This window comes from Hippopotamus amphibius, chromosome 7 (assembly GCF_030028045.1).
Source record: "Hippopotamus amphibius kiboko isolate mHipAmp2 chromosome 7, mHipAmp2.hap2, whole genome shotgun sequence".
Classification (NCBI taxonomy): Eukaryota; Metazoa; Chordata; class Mammalia; order Artiodactyla; family Hippopotamidae; genus Hippopotamus; species Hippopotamus amphibius.
The window spans coordinates 96572017-96587746 of NC_080192.1; positions in this window are offsets into that span (position 1 = coordinate 96572017).

Here is a 15730-nt window from a genome sequence, read left to right on the forward strand (position 1 = left end):
ACCAAAGCCAGATAAAGACACCATAAGTAAAGAAAATTATAGACCAAAATCCCTGATGAATATAGATGCAAAATTTCTCAACAAAATATTAGCAAACTAAATTTAACAACACATTAAAAGTATCATACACCATGACCAAGTGAGATTTATCCCTGGGATGCAAGCATGGTTCACTATACACAAATCAATGAATGTAATATACCACATTAATAGAATGAAATATAAAAATCATGTGATTCTCTCAATAGATGCAGAAAAAGCACTTGACAAAATACAACATCCTTTCATGATAAAAGCCCTCAAAACATTGGACATAGAAGGAACATATATCAACATAGTAAAGCTACATACAAAAAACATAGTAATCATCATACTCAACAGTGAAAGATTGAAAGATTTCTTCTCTAAGATCAGAAACAAGACAAGGTTGCCCACTCTGATCACTCTTAATCAACACGGTATGGGCAATCTGAGCTAAAGCAATTAGGCAAGACAAAGAAATAAAAGGCATCTAAACTGGAAAGTAAGAAGAAAAATTGCCATTAATTGCAGATGATATGATCTTACATATAGAGAATCCTAAACACTCAACCAAAAACTGTTGGAACTGATCAATGAATTCATTAAATTTGCAGGATATAAAATCAACATACAGAAATCAGTTGTGTTTCTATACACTAACAATGAAATATATGAAAAGAAAAACCCCTACCCCATTCACAATAGCATCAAATCAAGAAAATATTTATGAATAATTTAACAAAAAAAGTGAAAGCTATACAATGAAAACTACAAGACTTCGATGAAAGAAACTGCAGAAGACACAAACAAATGGAAAGATATCCCTTGTTCATAGATCAGAAGAATATTGTTAAAATGTCCATACTACTCAAAGCACTCTATAGATTCAACACAATATGTATCAAAACTTCAAGAGCATTTTTCACAGAAATAGAAAAAATAATCCTAAAATTTCTATAGAACCACATAAGACCTCTGAATAGCCAAAGCAATTCTGAGAAAGAACAAAACTGGCAGTATCATACATCCTGATTTCGAATTGTACTACAAAGCTACTGTAATTTAAAAAGTATGGTACTGGCATAAATATAGACACAGAGACAAATGGAAAAGAGAGGCCAGAAATACACCCCAGCCTATGTGGTCAACTAATATTTGACAAGGGAGCCAAGAATACTCAGTGGAGAAAGGGTAGTCTCTTCAACAAATGGTCTTGCAAAAACTGGATAACCATATGCAGAACAATGAAATTGGACCCATATTTTATACCACTCACAAAAATTAACTGGAAATAAATTAAAGAGTTAACCATAAGACCCAATACTACAAAACTCCTAGAAGAAAACATAGGGAAGAAAGCTCCTTGATGTTAGTCTTGGGAATGATTTTTTAGATATGACACCAAAATATCAAGCAATAAAAGCAAAAATCAGTAAGTGGGACTGCATCAAACTAAAAAGCTTCTGCACAGCAGAAGAAACAATCAACAAATGAAAAGGCAAATTAATGAATGGAAGAAAATATTTGCAAACCATGTATTGGACACAGGGTTAATAGCCAAAGCATATTAAGAACTCATACATCTCAATAACAAAAACAAACAATCGATTTTAAAATGGTCAGGGGAACTGAATAGATATTTTTCCAAAGAAGAATGCAAATGGCCAACAGGTGCACGAAAGGATGCTCAATATTACTAATCATCAGCAAAATGTAAATAAAACCACAATGAAATATCACCTCACATCTGTTAGAATGGCTATCGCCAAGAAGAAAATAGCAATGTTGGTGAGGTTGCGGAGAAAAAGGAACCCTTGTACACTGTTGGTGGGAATGTAGATGGGTTCAGCCACTATGGAAAACAGTATGATGATTCCTCAAGAAATTAAAAATAGAACTATCACATGATCCAGCAATTCCACTTCTGGGTATGTATTCAAAGGAAATGAAAACAGGATATTGAAAAGATGTCTGCATTTCCATGTTCACTGCAGCATTGTTCACAATGGCCAAGATATGGAAACAACCTAAGTGTTGATCAACAGATGAATGGGTAAAGAAGATGTGATCTGTTTGTCACACATCACACACACACACACACACACACACACACACACACACACACAAAATGGAATATTATTCAGTCATGAGAGAAAAGGAAATCCTGCCATTTGAGACAACATGGATGGACCTTGAGGGCATTATGCTAAGTGAGATAAGTCAGACAGAGAAAGACAGACACTGTATAATATCACTCATATGTGGAATCTAAAAAAGCTGAAGTTGTTAAAACAGAGAGTAGAACGGTGTTTATCAGGAGGTAGGGGGTGGGGGAATCGGGAAGATGATGTTTAAAGATACAAACTTGAAACTAGTCGATAAATAATTTCTGCGGATCTAATGTACAGCTTGTAAAATTCAAAGTTGCCAAGATAATAGATCTTAATTGTTCTCACCACAAAAAAGCAATGGTAATTACGTGATGTGATAGAGGTGCTAGCTAACACTAAGATAGTAACAACATTGCTATATATAAATGTATCCAATCAACATCTTGTATACCTTAAACCTACACAACATTACGTCGATTATATCTCAATTTAAAAAAGAAAGAAAAAAATTTCTATAATTCAGCAAACTTATTTGGTATCATATAAATAACCAAGAATGATCATAACCAGAAAATATTATCCAGTCACTTCTAAGTCCAGTAAAAAAGGTTGACATGCTTACTTGTTGACATTTGTCTCTTATCTGCTATTATTCCAACTGTCCATATAACTCAGTTATAGTAGGAAAAAAAAAAGTTTTACAAACCAAAAGCAGCAAGCAAAAGAAAAAGAAGGCAAGCTTATAAAAAAATATGTGTGGGCAAAATGAGTTATTATTTTAGGTACTTACATTTTCTATGGTTCTCACAATAAATGTAATAAAGAGAAAAAGTTGGAGATGTAAACAGAGTGACTTAAGTCATGGCTTAAGCGTCAGCCACACCTGGGTTTAAATCCTCATTCTGCAACTAAGCAATTGTGACCTTGGGAAAGTTGCTTAACTTCTTTAAATTGAGGCTAATAATATCTTTCTCATAATTGCTACTGTGAGGACAAAAATGTGCTTAATAAGTGTAGTGTGTTGTAATTATTATCACAGAAGCTTTGCTAGGTAGCATCTTGCCATCTAAATTAATTTTTGTATTTGTGTCTCCCTTTGAGCTTCTTCAAAACACTTTATATGCATCATTTTATTTGAATCTCATAACAACTTGTAAGCTAGATATGACAGACATAATTAACCTCATTAGGAAACCAAGATCAATGCATTGTCTCAATCATCCAGCATCTGATAGAGTCAGGACAAGAATCCATGTCTTCTCCTTATCTTCAAGGACAATTCTCCAATCTGTTCTCACACAGCAACAAGCGGCAGCTCTTTTTTTTAAAAAAGAGCATCTGATGATAATGTTAGCCCTTGCCTTTTTGTCCCCTACCCCGCCCTTCTTCTCTCCCTCTTTTCTCCACTCTCTCTCTCCTTTTAAGTTTCTAGTTTGAGATTGGTTCAGGAAAAGAAAGTCCTGACTCCAGCTCAACTGGGTGAATCTCTGCATAGGACAGGAAAGCCTACAGTCTTATGACTCAGTCCAGAGAAACACCAGAAAGAAAAAAGAACAGGTCAACAGTAACCTAGCTAAACAACAAGTGAAAATTCATGAGTTTCTCTTGCCTCCTTCCTTTTGCCTTATTCTCATTCTGCTCTGGAAAGATCAGAGGGCACTCCACTTAGAATGCCTTTGCTAGAAAACAGAAAGAAAAATATTGGGAGGGAATTTTTTGTGCAAAAAACATTTATATTCATTTTATTCTCAAAAATGTCATGGGCAGATCTCGTCTTGTGGAACTGAAAACCACAGCCACAGAAAGAGAGAGAAAATGAAAAGGCAGAAGATATTGTACCAGATGAAGGGACAAGATAAAACACCAGAAAAACAACTAAATGAAGAGGAGATATGTACCCTTACAGAAAATGAATTCAGAATAATGATGGTGAATATGATCCAGGACTTTGAAAAAAGATTGGATGCAAAGATTGAAAAGTTTACCAAAGACCTAGAAGAATTAAAGAACAAATAAACAGAGGTATGCAACACAATAACTGAAATGAAAAAGACACTAGAAGGAATCAACAGCAGATTCACTGAGGCAGAAGGGCGAATAAGGGACCTGGAAGACAGAATGCTGATAATCACTGATGCGGAAAAGAAGAAAGAAAAAAGAATGAAAAGAACTGAAGACAGCTTAAGAGACCTCTGGGACAACCTTAAACACACCAATATTCACATTATAAGCGTCCCAGAAGGAGATGAGAGAGAGAAAGGACCCGAGAAAATATTGGAAGAGATTATAGTCGAAAACTTCCCTAACATGGGAAAGAAAATAGCTACCCAAGTCCAGGAAGTGCAGAAAGTCCCAGGCAGGATAAACCCAAGGAGAAACATGCCAAGACATAGAGTAGTCAATTGACAAAAATTAAAGACAGAGAAAAGTTATTAAAAGCAACAAGGGAAAAACGACAAATCACATACAAGGGAACTCCCATCAGATTAAGAGCTGATTTCTCAGCAGAAACTCTGCAAGCCAGAAGGGAGTGGCATGACATATTTAAAGTGATGAAAGGGAAGACCCTACAACCAAGAATACTCTACCCAGCAAGGATCTCATTCAGATTTGACGGAGAAATCAAAAGCTTTACAGACAAGCAACAGCTAAGAGAATTCAGCACCACCAAACCAGCCCTACAACAAATGCTAAAGGAACTTCTCTAAGTGGGAAACATAAGAGAAGTAAAGGACCTACAGAAACTAAAACAAAACAATTAATAAAATGGTACTAGGAACATGCATATTGATAATTACCTTGAATGTAAAAGGACTAAATGCACCAACCAAAAGACACAGACTGGCTGAATGGATACAAAAACAAGACCCATATATATGCTGTCTCCAAGAGGCCCACTTCAGACCTAGGGACACATACAGACTGAAAGTGAGGGCATGGAAAAAGATATTCCATACAAATGGAAATCAAAGGAAAGCTGGAATAGCAATACTCATATCACATAAAATAGACTTTAAAATAAAAAATGTTACAAGAGACAAGAAAGGACATTACATAAAGATCAAGGGATCCATCCAGGAAGAAGAGATAATTATAAATATATATGCACCCAATATAGGAGCACCTCAATACATAGGGCAAATGCTAACAACTATGAAAGAGGAAATGCAAGGCAGAAATAGAGACACAGATGTAGAGAACAAACACATGGACACCAAGTGGGGAAAGTGGGGAGGGTTGGGGGGAATGAATTGGGAGATTGGGATACCAAATTGTACACTCTAAATATATGCTGTTTATTGTCTGTTAACTGTATCTCAATAAAAGTTCTTTTAAAAAAAAGTCATGGGCAGAAAGTATGAGAAGAAAATACAGAAATATATAAGGCATTGCAAATGTACATCTACTGTCCTAACATCAATTTGCTATAGGTCAATGATTCCTCAACTTTTTCAGAGTTGGAACATCCTCCTTTAAGAGTTTCATAATGTTTTTTAAAATAAATGCAATTAAAGTCCATTTGAATAACACTGACACCTCTTTAACTGATGTTGCAGGACCATCATTGCTCTATACTGCAGTGGAAAAACCTAGATTTCAAAATTTTTCCATTTCAGTATATATTCAGAAAATATAATTGTTTGTGATTGAGGATAGCATTTATCAGATCACTTTTATCCACAGAAGAAGCATGTAGGCATTTGTATCATAAGATATGTTGCAATGTTGAGGGGGGAATTTCCCCTCAAAACCCTTCTCCTCCTCTTCTCTTAACTTTGCCACTAATCCTTAAATTTCATTATTAAAGGTTAATTCCTTTAGGGAGACAATATTGTTTTATACTAGGTTTCATCAAAACAAGGATATAATCAATTGTAAGATGCACCACTATTTTATATGCCACCAAGAAAGAAAAACCAATGCCAATTACAATAAGACATCACCAATTGTGAGAGACATCCCAATTTCAGAGACACAAAAATATGAAAAATGTGAGTCTTAAACTCTATGAAATTAAGTAATTAAGAGCATGGACCTTAATATCAAACACATCTGGATGGACATCCTGGTTCTGCTATTTGATAGATGGCTTGCCTTGAGGAAATAACTTAACTTCTTTGAACCTCTATCTTCTCCCCTGTGAAATTAAAATATTAATATACTCTTCTATGGTTAGCAAAAATTACCTACAATGAGGTATAGAAATGTGCTTAGTGCAGAACCCAGCCCTTAGTTAGGGCTTCAAAATGAAAACTATTATTGTTAGTAAGGAATTATCCTCTTAAATTAATTACCATTGGGGAGAGCGAGCTATTAAGTCCCCACTGCTCTTGATTCCTTACTTTCAATGAGTTCGTGAGATCTGAGATAAAGCAGATCTTCACAAATTGAAGCATTTCACAAGACACTTGGGGGAGGAGGTAAGTCCAGAATTGGGAAACTACTTAGGGAGGGAAGGCCTGGGGGTTGGAGAGCTGGATCACCAAACCAAACAGTATTGTGTCTTCACACTTTGGCTCAGGATTGCTTCTGGTTTCAACTTGATTCTACATTAAGAATATACTCAGGACTTCCCTAGTGGCACAGTGGTTAAGAATCCGCCTGCCAGTGCAGGGGACACAGGTTCAATCCCTGGTCTGGGAAGATCCCACATGCCACAGAGCAGCTAAGCCCGTGTGCCAAACTACTGAGCCCAAGTGCTGCAATTACTGAAGCACATGAGCCTAGAGCCCATGCTCTGCCACAAGACAAGCCACTGCACTGAGAATCCCATGCACCCCAATGAAGAGTAGACCCTGCTTGCCACAACTAGAGAAAGCCTGTGCGCAGCAATGAAGACCCAACGAAGCCAAAAATAAAAAATAATAATAATAAAACTAATTAAAAAAATATATATATATACTCATACCCTTGAAAACACTACGTTAAGTGAAAGAAGCCAGTCAATAAAAGACCACATATTGTATATGATTCCAAGAATAGGCAAATCCATAGAGACAGAAGTAGATTCACGGTTTCCAGTGACTGAGGGAAGGGGGATGGGGAGTGTAGCTAAGGAGGATGGGCTTTTAAGGTGATAAAATTAGACTGTAATGATGGCTGCGTAACTCTTGAATATTCTACAAACCACTGAATTATACACTTTAAATGGGTGGATTTTATGATATGTGACTGAAACCTCAATAAAGATGTTCAAAAAATAAAAAAGAATACATTCCTATATCCTGCTATTTTGAAGTCTAAAACTAAATTTTAAGAAAAATCACATTACTTTTTAAGTGAAAGAGTAGTATTGACATTTATACACTACCAAATGTAAAAATAGATAGCTAGTGGGAAGCAACTGCATAACACAGGGAGATCAACTCTATGATTGGTGATGACCAAGAGGGGTGGGATAGGGAGGGTGGGAGGGAGGCTCAAGAGGGAGGGGATATGGGGATATATGTATAAATACAGCTGATTCACTTTGTTAGCACAGCAGTGTAAAGCTATTATACTCCAATTAAGATTGAAAGGAAAAAAAAACCACCTTACTTTTTAAACAACAGAAACAACAGAATACACTTAGAAAAAGAAATGTAAATTTATCGACTTGAATTACACATAAGTCGATAAAACTCACAAAGTTCAGTTAAGGTTTCCACTTTATTTTTACTGACTATGTGTAAAAATGGTCAGTTCTAAACATAGTCTCTAATTTTGTGAACTTCAGATTTAGTCACAGGGATACTGATTTAGCCTTTGTCATGAGCCAGCATGCATTATGCAGCGGGCATGCAAAGGAGCTTCTTATAACCAAGAGTGATATTCAAAATATTTTAAAAATTGGATGGAATCAGGCACTGCGTAACCAGAGTGGATGCCAGGTGGAGGCCCCTTAGTTGCTAGAATTTGGAGAAGGCTGAGGATCCAGGAGGAAGGGCCAGGGACATTGAAAGGGGTGGGACTGGAGAATGGGGGCGGGACTGGAGAATGGAAGCTCTAGCAGGGGTATTTTAATAAGTGATAAAAAAGTTTTCAATATTTTATCAACTAGTTAGAGCTGTTCCAGGGCATATCTGCTGACATTATCTCAGGTATGCCATCAGAATGCTCACTTGGCTCTCCAAATGTGACCTTAAGAGTTTAGAGATGATCTCTTCTCCTCCTAACATTTTACAGATGAGAAAACCAAGGCTGAGGAAAGGTGAGTGGCTTGCTTACAATGCATGAATAGTAACAGAGTCAGAAAGAGGATCCACGCCTCCAAAATCTTAATCCAGATTAGATGAGGTAGGGAAAGTGGCCAAAACAACCTCACACCAAATTAACTTGCTCATTCATCATCTTTAACCATTTCCAAATCAAAGTTGCAATTTATTTCTAGTTGTGTACATAGAAAAAGCATATATATTCTTCATGAGAGTAAAAGACCTTGAACATGAAAAACAAAGGGAAAGTGGGTCCGGACATCTAGGTAATTATTTTTAAATTATGTTAATGTGAAGCATCATGGGATACAGGTAGCATTTCTCAGAACAGAATCAATGCATCATTGCCAAAGCAAATTTGAAGAGAATAAATGAAACGCATTTAAAATAAAATATATTTTAATTCTATTGGCACATAATCTCATTTTGTAACTTTTGTCTTCCTAGTTATTAGAGAGAAAAGATTAGAAAAGAAATAACAAAAGCTAGGCAAAAATTATTCTACTCACCTTAAGTTTTATTTAGAGAATTGCCAGTAGAATGACGCAGGACAACTTTGGATGCATAGGGTTTTGTGTGTATTAGAGAAGAGGTAAGTATATTCATTCATTCATTCATTCATATTTTAATAATAACAACTGATACATGAATGGCCCTTCACAGTTTTAAAAGTGCCTTCCTGGGAAGTCCCTGGTGGTCCAGTGGTTAAGACTCGGGGATTTCACTGCTGCAGGCTGGGGTTCAATCCCTGGTTGGGGAAATAAGATCCTGCAAGATGCAAGGTGTGACCAAAAAAAAAAAAAAAGTGTTTTCCTAAACATGTAATAGAAGACTATTGACATAGGAAATATTTCACAATAGATTGCTAAGTAGAAATGCAGGCTACAAAAACATATGCAGTTCGTATGTTATTTTTGTTTAAAAGGAAGAATGTGTGTGTGTGTATATATACATACATGTAAAAAAGATTGAAGACATTGAAATACTATCTGTTCTCCTTGGCTGATAAAATTATCTTTAGTATTTTCCTTTTTCTTTTTCTGTTCTCCAAGTTTCTTGTGCTAAACGTAATTATTTTAAAATTAAAAAGAAATTTTAAGTGCTTCATCTAGGCCAACAGGCACATGAAAAGATGTTCAGCATCACTAATATAAGAGAAATGCTGTCAAAACTTCAGTGAGATATCACCTCATACCAATCAGAGTGGCTATCATCAAGATGTCTACAAAAAATAAAAGCTAGGGGGGTACAGAGAAAAGGGAACCCTCTTACGCTGTTGGTCGAAACGTAAATTGATGCAGACACTATGGAAAACAGTATGAAGTTTCCTTTAAAAACTAAAAATAGAGCTACCATATGATCCAGCAATCCCACTCCTGGGCATATATCCAGAAAAGACGAAAACTCTAATTTGAAAAGATACATGCAATATATAGAATGGATAAACAACAAGGTCCTACTATATAGTACAGGGAACTATATTCAATATCCTGTGATAAACCATAATGGAAAAGAATATGAAAAAGAATATACATATATGTATAACTGAGTCACTTTGCTGTACAGTGGTAATTAACACATTGTAATTCAACTATACATGCTTAAAAAATAAATTAAACAAGTAAAAAACAAAAATACTTTGTGAGATTAAAAAAAAAAGAAAAGATACATGCACCCCAATGTTCATGGCAGCATTATTTACAATAGCCAAGACATGGAAGCAACCTAGGTGTCCATTAACAGACAATTGGCTTAAGATGCAGTAGGAGAGGAGAAAGATGGTGGCGAAGTAGAGGGATGTGGAATGCATCCCTCTCCACAGATGCATTGGGAATGCACGGAAGGACGCAGTCATTCCAACAGAGAACCAGCTGAACACCAGCAGACGGCCTCGGACACCAGAAAGGACGGCAAGGATCCCGACATAACCGGTAGGGAGGCATCTACGACAGCTCAAAGAGGGTGAAGCAGCGGAGCTGTGGCAGACGGGAGGGAGTGAGAAACACACGGAGGGTCCACAGCGCAGCTCAGCGTTCCCGGACCGAGAACAGAGGGTCCGGGAGCGGGAGCGTGGGAACCAGAGATCTGGTTCAGGGGGAGAAACATTGTTGCCAGTAAGGTGACGGACCGAGAGGACAGGAGGGAAGAGGTCCACAGCGAGGAGTGCCTTCCCCTGAGAGCTGCCCGGCCATGATGGCGGCTGGAGGCTGCAGGCTCACGGGTGGGGGGGGGGGGGAGGAGCCGCGCGCATAGCCTCTCTCTCTCTCTCTCTTTAGGCGCCTCTGCAACAGGCAGTGGAGAGACACCCTGCGGGCCACCTAAGGCGCTCAGGGATAACAAGTACTCTCAGGCACTCGGGTGGGGCTAGATTAAAACCCCTTGTAGAGAGAAAAAGATGGCGGCGAAGTAGAGAGATGTGGAGTGCATCCCTCTCCACAGATGCATTGGGAATGCACGGAAGGACGCAGTCATTCCAACAGAGAACCAGCTGAACACCAGCAGACGGCCTCGGACACCGGAAAGGGCTGCGGAGAACCTGACATAGCCGGTAGGGAGGCATCTACGAGGGCTCAAAGAGGGTGAAGCGGCGGAGCTGTGGCAGACGGGAGGGAGTGAGAAACATACGGAGGGTCCGCAGCGCAGCTCAGCGTTCCCGGACCGAGACATCGATCCGCGGCTGAACGGAGGGTCCAGGAGCGGGAGCGTGGGAACCGGAGAGCTGGTTCAGGGGGAGAAACATTGTTGCCGGTAGGGTGACGGACCGAGAGGACAGGAGGGAGGAGGTCCGCGGAGAGGAGTGCCGATCCCTGAGAGCTGCCCGGCCATGATGGCGGCTGGAGGCTGCAGGCTCCCGGGCGGGGGGGGGAGGAGCCGCGCGCATAGCCTCTCTCTCTCTTTCTGCGCCTCTGCAACAGGCAGCGGAGAGACACCCTGCGGGGCCACATAAGGCACTCAGGGATAACAAGCACCCTCAGGCGCTCGGGCGGGGCTAGATTAAAACTCCTTGCAACGCCAGCAGCAGGGAGGCTGCCGAGAGGAAAAAAAAAAAAAAAACCAGCATCAAAAAGAAAAAACCCCGAGAGAGGCCCAACTCTAAGACTTTCTGTGTACGCCTGAGCCACCAGCGCCCTCTGCAACAGGCACCTCCAAGCCTGACTGAAGCAACAGTGCGCCACTGCTCACTCCCTCCCAGGAGAAGGAGCCACTATTGCACCCTCTCCCTCCCCACACACCGAGGCTTACAGACGAACAATAAAGGAACCTCTGCTGGTCACAGAATAATGCAAAAAAAAAAAAAACCCAAGGCAAGGAAAAGGACACTTACAGCTGAGACGCTAAGGAAACAGAAATAGTAGTATCAATACCTATTGAACTGGTCCATTCGGGGATCAGTTCTGGATTTTTTTTTTTTTTTCCTTTCTCTTTTTTTTTTTTTTTTTTTTTTTTGATTTATTAAATACGATCTTAGCCCTAAGGGATCTACAAGTTTTACAACATAATTTTATAAGGATATTTTTTACTCTTTCTTTTTTTTTTTTTTTTTTTTGCCTTTTAAAATACTTCTATATCTAGCTAAGTTTTTGGTAGTACGGACAAAATATCTTTCATACTTTCCTTTCATCCCTTTCTTTTATACACTTCTATTCCTTTCTTTTTCTTTGCATATTTCCAACCACATTACGCTCTTCTGTTCCCCTTTCTTCCAGCCATTTTAAATTTATTTTATCTTAACATACTTATAAGCAACACTATCGGTCTGCTCAGACTCCTTGCTCTATTCTCCAGATGATGCACTGCCTTGGTATTAATATTAGGCTTTTGTCTTTATCTTAGTTCTTAGTACAGTTGTCTAATTACATTCTGAGAATCTCCATTCTCTCTGGTGGTACTCCAGCTCATTTCTATATTTGATCCTAGCTTACAAAATCTCCCTGGATTGATGTTTGTATGTGTAGGGTGTTATTTGTTGTTTGTTTGCTTTTGCTTTTGTCTCTGATTTGTTCTGTTTCAGTTGTCAATTTCTGCTGGGTTTCTCTCTGAATATCTGATAGCACACTGGGGTTCTGTCAGGTCTTTCTAGAGCCTTATGTCCTAACGGATTCAATAATTGTGTGTCTTATACATGTATGTGTTTCCTAGACTGAATATTCGTCTAATCCAATACTTGGACATTAGTCTGAGGCTTGGACAGTCTTCTATAAACACCTCTATCACCAGGACAAGCAACCCCAAAAGCTTGGACAATCATGAGGAAACAAAGAAACACCATGCAGGCAAAGGAGCAGGAAAAAAACCCACAAGACCAAATAAATGAGGAGGAAATAGGAAAATTGCCTGAAAAAGAATTTAGAGTAATGACAGTAAAAATGATACAAAATCTCGATAACAAAATAGAGAAAGTACAAGAAACAGTTCATAAGAACTCAGAAAAACAAACAGCAATGGATAACAAAATAACTGAAATTAAAAATACTCTAGATGCTCTAACCAGCAGAATGACTGAGGCAGAAGAACGAATAAGTGAGTTGGAAGATAGAATGGAAGAAATAAACGCCACAGAGCAGGAAAAAGATAAAAAAATAAAAAGACTAGAAGACAGCCTCAGAGACCTCAGTGATAACCTTAAACGAACCAACATTCGAATTATAGGCATCCCAGAAGAAGAAGAAAACAAGAAAGGGTCTGTGAAAATATTTGAAGAGGTTATGGTGGAAAACTTCCCCAACATGGGAAAGGAAATAATGAACCAAGTCCAAGAAGCACAGAGAGTCCCATACAGAATAAACCCAAGGAGAAATACACCAAGACACATATTAATCAAACTAACGACAATTCAACACAAAGAAAAAATATTAAAAGCAGCAAGAGAAAAGCAACAAACAACATATAAGGGAAAACCCATCAGGATAACAGCTGACCTTTCTACAGAAACTCTGCAGGCCAGAAGGGAATGGCAGGATATACTGAAAGTCCTGAAAGAGAGAAACCTACAGCCAAGAATACTCTACCCAGCAAGAATCTCATTCAGATTTGAGGGAGAAATCAAAAGCTTTCCAGACAAGCAAAAGTTAAGAGAATTCAGCACCACCAAACCAGCCTTACAACAAGTGCTAAAGGAACTTCTCTAAGTAGGAAACACAAGAAAAGGAAAACACCTACAAACACAAACCCAAAACAATTAAGAAAATGGTAATTGGAACACACATGTCAATAATCACCTTAAATGTAAATGGATTAAATGCTCCAACCAAAAGACACAGACTGGCTGAATGGATACAAAAACAAGACCCTTCTATATGCTGCCTACAAGAAACCCACTTCAGACCAAGGGATACATATAGACTGAAAGTGAAGGGATGGAAAAAGATATTCCATGCAAATGGAAGTCAAAAGAAAGCTGGAGTAGCAATACTCATATCAGACAAATTAGACTTGAAAGTAAAGACTATTAAAAGAGACAAGGAAGGGCACTACATAATGATCAAGGGATCCATCCAAGAAGAACATATCACAATGGTAAATATCTATGCCCCCAACATAGGAGCACCTCAATACATAAGGCAAATGCTAACAGCTCTAAAAGGGGACATCGACAGTAACACAATTATAGTGGGAGACTTGAACACCCCACTTACATCAATGGACAGATCATCCAAACAGAAAATAAATAAAGACACACAAGCTTTAAATGACACATTAGACCATCTCGACTTAATTGATATTTATAGGACATTCCATCCAAAAACGAGAGACTACACTTTCTTCTCAAGTGCACACGGAACATTTTCCAGGATAGATCACATCTTGGGTCACAAATCAAACCTCAGCAAATTCAAGAAAATTGAAATCATATCAAGCATCTTCTCAGACCACAACGCCATGAGACTAGATATCAATTACAGGAAAAAAAATGCAAAAAATACAAACACATAGAGGCTAAACAATTCACTATTAAACAACCAAGGAATCACTACAGAAATCAAAGAGGAAATCAAAAAGTATCTAGAAACAAATGACAACGAAAACAAAACAACCCAAAACCTATGGGACGCAGCAAAAGCAGTTCTAAGAGGGAAGTTTATAGCAATACAGTCCTACCTTAAGAAACAAGAAAATGATCGAATAAACAACCTAACCTTACACCTCAAACAACTAGAGAAAGAAGAACAAAGAAACCCCAAAGTGAGCAGAAGGAAAGAAATCATCAAGATCAGATTAGAAATAAATGAAAAAGAAAGGAAAGAAACCATAAGAAAAATAAATAAAACTAAAAGCTGGTTCTTTGAGAAGATTAACAAAATTGATAAACCATTAGCCAGACTCATCAAGAAAAAAAGGGAGAAGATGCAAATCAACAGAATTAGAAATGAAAAAGGAGAAGTCACAACGGACACCTCAGAAATACAAAACATCATGAGAGACTACTACAAGCAACTATATGCCAATCAATTGGATAACCTGGAAGAAATGGATACATTCTTAGAAAAATACAATCTTCCAAGACTGAACCAGGAAGAAATAGAAACCATGAACAGACCAATCACAAGTACAGAAATTGAGGCAGTGATTAAAAATCTCCCAACACACAAAAGCCCAGGACCAGATGGATTCACAGGCGAATTCTATCAAACATTTAGAGAAGAGTTAACACCTATCCTTCTCAAACTCTTCCAAAATATTGCAGAAGGCAGAGCACTCCCAAACTCATTCTATGAGGCTACCATCACCCTGATACCAAAACCAGGCAAAGATGTCACAAAAAAAGAAAACTACAGACCAATATCACTGATGAATATAGATGCAAAAATCCTCAACAAAATACTAGCTAACAGACTGCAACAGCACATTAAAAAAATCATACACCACGATCAAGTGGGCTTTATCCCTGGGATGCAAGGATTCTTCAATATACGCAAATCAATCAACGTGATACATCATATCAACAAATTGAAGGATAAAAACCATATGATCATTTCAATAGATGCAGAAAAAGCTTTTGACAAAGTTCAATATCCATTTATGATAAAAGCTCTCCAGAAAATGGGCATAGAAGGAAATTACCTCAACATCATAAAAGCCATATATGACAAACCAAAAGCCAACATTGTTCTCAATGGAGAAAAACTGGAAGAATTCCCTCTAAGAACAGGAACAAGACAAGGGTGTCCACTCTCACCACTGTTATTCAACATAGTTTAGGAAGTGTTAGCCACAGCAATCAGAGAAGAAAAAGAAATTAAAGGAATCCAAATTGGAAAAGAAGAAGTCAAATTGTCACTCTTTGCAGATGACATGATACTATATATAGAAAACCCTAAAGACTCTACCAGAAAACTGCTAGCACTCATTGATGAGTTTAGTAAAGTAGCAGGATACAAAATTAATGCACAGAAATCTCTTGCA